The sequence below is a fragment of the Penaeus monodon genome, chromosome 39 (genome assembly GCF_015228065.2).
Source record: "Penaeus monodon isolate SGIC_2016 chromosome 39, NSTDA_Pmon_1, whole genome shotgun sequence".
Taxonomy (NCBI): domain Eukaryota; kingdom Metazoa; phylum Arthropoda; class Malacostraca; order Decapoda; family Penaeidae; genus Penaeus; species Penaeus monodon.
This window is the reverse complement of record NC_051424.1, coordinates 6,940,190-6,946,771: the sequence shown is the minus strand read 5'-3', so window position 1 is coordinate 6,946,771 and position 6,582 is coordinate 6,940,190. Positions and strand designations below refer to the sequence as shown.

At 40.4% G+C, this 6,582-nt stretch overlaps 1 protein-coding gene across 1 annotated transcript in view; it reads left to right on the top strand.

Moving 5' to 3' along the window:
- Nucleotides 1-1,606: 1,606 nt before the first annotated feature.
- The window catches only part of LOC119597245, a 19,132-nt gene continuing 14,156 nt past the window's right edge, over nucleotides 1,607-6,582 (top strand). The window contains 1 exon segment of the mRNA XM_037946778.1: nucleotides 1,607-1,941. The gene's annotated coding sequence lies outside the window, so the exon portion shown is untranslated.

Here is a 6,582-nt window from a genome sequence, read left to right as displayed (position 1 = left end):
GGGGGGGTTGGCACGCTCGCCTCTGCCTCATGACGTCAGAGCAGGGAGGAGAGGGGGAGGGGATAGGGGTATTCGGAGGAGGGGAGGGGGAGGGGGAGGGTATTCAGGATGGTGAGGGGAACAAAACTGATGAATTAGACAAAGAATAGCAAGGATAGGCAGGGAATAGATGGCCAGGAGGATAGCCAGAAGTCAGATTGTCCACACTAACACTGGACTACTACTACTTCTACTACTACTACTACTACTACTACTACTACTACTACTTCTACTACTTCTACTACTACTACTACTACTATTCTACTACTACTACTACTACTGTCAGGTTCTATTGCTACGTCTATCGCTACAGCTACCGCTATAGTCTTTTCTAAATTAATTCCACTGCTAAGACTATTAGTGAGCTTGTTATTCTAAATGCATTTTTCACGGCTGTCATTATATCTGCTACTACTACTGTCACAATAACAACAGCTACTGCTATTACTATGGCTACTGTCATTACAACAACAAAAACAGTTACTACTACTATTACAAAACAACCACAATAACAACTCTCACCGTTTCTTCTACTACTACTATTACGATTACTACTACTACTACTACTACTACTATACTACTACTACTACTACTACTACTACTACTACCACTACTGCTATTACTACTACTACTACTACTACTACTATTACTGCTACTACTACCATTGCTTTTACTATCGCGACTGCTACCAAGACTACCTAAAGGCATAAGGCGATAAGATTTGAATACAAGAATCGTGATGAAGCAGTTAAGGGGGTAGGGGGTAGGGGGTAGGGGGTAGGGGGTAGGGGGTAGTGGTAGGGGTAGGGGGTAGGGGTAGGGGGTAGGGGTAGGGGTAGGGGGTAGGGGGTAGGGAGGTCAAGACTAAAATCTCCGGCTTCTGGGAGACGGAGGAGGAAGGATGCAAAAACGGGGATGATGGATAGGAAAATTAAGAGAGGGAGGGAGAGAGAGAGAGAGAGAGAGAGAGAGAGAGAGAGAAAGAAAGAGAGAGAGAAGGAAAGAAGAGATAGTGAGAGAGAGAGAGAGAGAGAGAGAGAGAGAGAGAGAGAGAGAGAGAGAGAGAGAGGAGAGGGAAACAAACAGTGAAAGAGGAAGAGACAGACAGGCTGATAGACAGACAGACAATGAAAGAAAGAAAGAGAGATGGACAGATAGATAGCTATATGGTAAGATAGACAGATAGACAGACAAAAACAGAAAAAAAAGATAGATAGATAGATAGAGAGAAAAAGATAAGAGGACAAGAAATGAAGAATACGTAAACAAAAGTCAAGGCCAAAAGAAGTAGGCAGATAAGGAAGGAGAGATAACTCCCTCTCCAAAAGAAAAAGAAATCAAGGTTATTTAGAACGATCGACCAGGAAAGGAGAAGAGAAAACCAAACCAGTAGAAGAACAGCAATTCAGGATAATCGAAGAAAGGAGGAAGAGACAATAACACAAGAAGGGAGATACGACTAGCGGAAAAGAATCACCGAAGGAAGGTGAGATCGAGGAGGGCGAACGGGCAGCCTCCGCCCTGGCCGGCCTCGTCGCCTCGCTACCCGCCAGTCGACTCTCGGCCTCCGGAGAGTCAACACGCGAGGGGTTTCTACGTCTCGTCTACCTCCTTCCAGGATGAAGGACTTGACAGGTTCCTCGTCAGCTGTTTAGGATGCCTCGAGAAATCCTTCAGTGCTTATGAAATACTTGGCGTTTCGTTTTTTCCTCTTACGTCGCTGTGGATTCTGATTGATAATATTCAAAGTGACTGAATTAGAAGAATTATCCTTGACACGGAACTTGCTGCATATTAAGAGAGAAAAGGTCAGAGAAGTGATTAAACAAAAATCGCTGTTAAATAAAGAAGAAAATAAGGAAACAACAACAAGAATAACAATAACAGAGCGTCGGGATCAAGGTAAGAAACTTTTCATAAATTCCGATTAAAATCATTACAGTTAATCTGAACGACATAATCATTTTCGTCAAATATCAATGTTTCACACATTTTTCTCGTCATTTCTCCCTCTTTCTCTTCCCTTTTCTCTCAATTTATATCTGTTTATCCTTCTGTTTGTGTGTGTATGTCTTTCTGTCTATTTATCTATCCACCCATCTGCCTGCCAATCTATCTGTCTACAAAACTGTCTAGATCTGTTTATCTTTTTGTCTATCTACCTATCTATATATCTGTAAATCTGTCTGTCAGGCAATCACTCTATCTGTTTATCTATCTGTCTACAGATCTATCGATCAATGTATCTTCCATTCTATCAATATTTTTATCCCCTCCATCTCTCTCTCTCTCTCTCTCTCTCTCTCTCTCTCTCTCTCTCTCTCTCTCTCTCTCTCTCTCTCTCTCTCTCTCTCTCTCTGTGTGTGTGTGTGTGTGTGTGTGTGTGTGTGTGTGTGTGTGTGTGTGTGTGTGTGTGTGTGTCTGCCCTTCTCTCTCTCTATCTCCCCCGCTCTCTCTAACTCTCTGCAGCGGTGGCGATCTCGTCTATCAATCTTGCTGACCTGCGTTCAAATCTCTCGCCGCCAGTGGATGGTAACCCCGGCCATCCATAGCACACAGGGGATGATTTAGAAGCAAAATGAAACAGACAGTTCGTCACACCAAGAATATCCATTGTAACAAATGGAACCAAACTAAACCTTTAAACCTTTAACCTCTCTCTCTAACACACACTGTCTCTCTAACTCTCTCTCTCTCTCTCTCTCTCTCTCTCTCTCTCTCTCTCTCTCTCTCTCTCTCTCTCTCTCTCTCTCCACAGTCTGCCTTTCTTTCTTCCTCATTCCATAACTGTATTCTCCCTCCCTCCTCTGCTCAAAAGGACGAGGCAGGAAGTAAACACGCATAAGATTAATTAATAAAACAAACACAAACGCGTACACGTCAAATACCCAATACATGAATCATAACCACACAAGTAATAACATTAATGATAATCATGAGAGATTGACACTCCAATTAATAGCAAAAAGAAAGCGAAATCGAACAGCTTGATGTGTGGTTTACCCAAGTCCCCCCCTTGAGCCAAGACGCCGACCTCGCTGCCTCACCTTCGTTTTAAGTCGATTTGCTTTTTTTGCGCGGAGGCCAGTCACGTGACCGCGTTTTGGGCATTGGGTCCCGGCGCTCCGCCATCCCGAAGGAGGTCTCAGGCGATACCTCTTTCTATATTTTGCTTACGGGGCCAACTGGATGGAAAGATGGATGTCTGTGTTGCTCTCTCTCTCTCTCTCTCTCTCTCTCTCTCTCTCTCTCTCTCTCTCTCTCTCTCTCTCTCTCTCATGCTCTCCTTGTTTCTGTCTCGGCCTGTGTGTCTATCTGTCTGTCTGTTTGCCTTTCTGTCTGTCTGTCTGTCTGTCTGTCTCTCTCTCTCTCTCTCTCTCTCTCTCTCTCTCTCTCTCTCTCTCTCTCTCTCTCTCTCTCACACACACACACACACACACAACCATTAGGTAATAATAATAATAATAATAAAAATAAATGATAATAATAATAATGATTATTATTATTGTTGTTATTATCATTATTGTTATGATCATCATCATCATCATTATTATTATTGTCGTCACTATTATTAATATTATCATCATTAGCAGTAGTAGTACTATTGGTATTATTGTCATTACTATAATCATTATCATCATCATCATTACTATCCTAATCATATCAGTATCATTATTATGATCACGATGGTGATAATAATGATCATTACGATTCTCACGGATTAATGTGATTACTTACCATTGTAATTCTTATTTTCATAATTATTCTTAATCTTATTTTTACACCTACTCTTTCTTCTCATTCTCAATATTGATTGTTCATTATTATCAAAATCATTGTTGCCATCACTATCTCTGTCGTTCACTTTTATTTTTATATTTGTAAAAGAGAAAAAATAATGAATCCAGGAGAAGGAGGAGGACGAGGAGGAGGAGGAGGAGGAGGAGGAGGAGGAGGAGGAGGAGGAGGAGGAGGAGGAGGAGGAGGAGGAAGAGGAAGAGGAAGAAGGAAGAGGAAGAGGAAGAAGAAGAATTAGAAGAAGATGAAGAAGAAGAAGAAGAAGAAGATGAAGAAAAGAAGAGGAAGAAGAAGAAGGAGAAGAAGAAGATGATGATGATGATGATGATGATGATGATGATGATGATGATGATGATGATGATGATGATGATGATGATGATGATGATGATGATGATGATGATGATGATGATGAAGAAGATGATGAAGAAGAAGAAGAAGAAGAAGAAGGAGAGGGAAAGAATGAGGAAAAGATTAAGAAAGAGAAGACTTGTATAAACAAATAAAAAGGTAAAAGCAAATCAGCTAATAGATGTATAAAAAAGCAAACAGAACGACAAGGCAAACAATAACATTAGGGCTGAACGAGAAGGTAAACAGGTAACAACATTAACACGTGTAATGACGGGGAACTACTGTTTTCACAGATTACAGAAACCGCATATAAATAAATAAATAAATATAGATAGATTGATAGAGAGAAAGAGAGGAAAGAGAAGAAAGAGAGGAAGAGAAAGAGAAGAGAAGAGAAAGAGATAGAGAAAGAGAAGAGAGAAAGAGAAGAGAGAGAGAGAAAGAGAAGAGAGAGAAAGAGAGAGAGAGGAAGAGAGAGAGAGGGAGAGAGAGAGAAAGGGAGAAAAGAAAAACAAAAAACAAAAAGAGAAAGACTGAGAGAGAGAGAGAGAGAGAAAAGGGCAAAGAAAGACAGAAAAAGAAAGAGAGAGAAAAAACAAACAAACCCGATAGATAGACAGAGAAAGAAAAAGATAAAAAAAAACAAACAAACCAAAAACAAACGGACAGAGATTGAGCGAAAGATCAGAATGACGCAGAGAAAAGGAAGTGTTCGCCGGAAGCCCATGCAAGAAGCGATCTGTGACAGCCTCGCGTTCTCGTCGAGGAACCGAGTCTGCGGAGGCGTCGTTTCAGCGCTGAATTTCTTCAAGAAACTCGAGATTTCAGAAATTCGCGTAGTGAGATCCGTCATTTTCTCTTCTACTTCTTGTTCTTCTTCTGCTTTTGTTATTATTATTGTTATTATTTTTATTATTACTATTATTGTTGTTGTTGTCAGTAATATTGTAATTGTTATTATTATTGTTATCATCATTGCTACCATTATCATTATTGTTATCATTATTGTTATCAATATTATCATTATTATTATCTTCATATTATCATTATAATTACTAGTGGTAGTAGTAAAAGTATTATAAATGTCGTTATTGTTATTATTATATTAACTAATATTATCATTATTATCATTATCATCGATATCACTACCATCATTATCATTTTCATCATTATCATAATCATTATTGTTATTATTATTATTATTCCGACCTTCACCATCTATCTGAGGATCCATGTATCAAGACCAATCAAAAAAGTAATAATAATAGTAATAATAATAATAATGATAATAATAATGATAATAATAATAATAATAATAATAACAATAATAATAATAATAATAATAATAATAATAATGATAATAAAAAGAAGAATATGAAGAAGAAGGAGGGAAAAAGGAAGAGACAAGAGCAGAATAAAAAATGATAGTCGCAAACGTCATCAGCATTGGAGAAGTCGCGAGCAGGTGCCGGCAGTAACAGCAAGGGAGTGGTAACGCTTGGCTAGTGACGATGGTGTAACGCACCTGGACACACGCAGATGCGCTCGGAGGGAGAGATAAGGGAGAGGGGCAGGGGGAGAGGAAAGGGGGAGGGAGAGAGGAGTAGGGAGAGGGAGAGAGGAGAGGGAGAAGAGAGGAAAGAGGGAGGGAGAGGGAGAGAGGAGTAGGGAGAGGGTGAGAGGAGATGGGAGGAAGAGAGAGAGGGGGAGGGAGAGAGAGGGAGAAGGAGGGAGAGGGAGAAGGAGATTGAGGGAGAGGGAGAAGGAGAGAGGACAGGGAGAAGGATACAGGAAATGGGTGAAGGAGGAGAGGGAGAGGGAAAGGCACAGAGAAGGAGAGGTAGGATCGAGAGAGGGGAGAAGGATAAGGAGAGGGAGAAAGAGAGGAAGGACAGGGTGAGAGAGAAGGAGAGAGAAAGGTAGGAAGGGAGGGAAGAAAAAAGATGAAAGGAGACGGGAAGAAAAAAGAAGAAAAAAGAAAAAGAAAACACAAAAACAGGAGAAGGAGGAGGAGGAGGAGGAGGAGGAGGAGGAGGAGGAGGAGGAGGAGGAGGAGGAGGAGGAGAAGAAAAAGAAAGAGGAGAAGACGAAGAAGAAGAAGAAGGAGGAGGAGGAGAAAGAGAAGGAGGAGGACTAGAAAAATATGAGGGAGAGCTGCAGGGTAAGTATTGCACAATAAATTCACAGAAATTGCTCAGCTGATTCTAATGCCGGAGATTCCTTATGTTTTTTTTTGTTTTTTTTTTCTGGACTCTCAATTTCCAAATCAGGCTAAACTGGTTTTTATCTTTTTTTACGCAATTCTTTCTAAATCCCTTTTTTTTCTCCTAAAACATCTATCGTTTCTTGTTAATTCCGAGAATGATTCGTCATTCACCAAAATTATATCAGGAT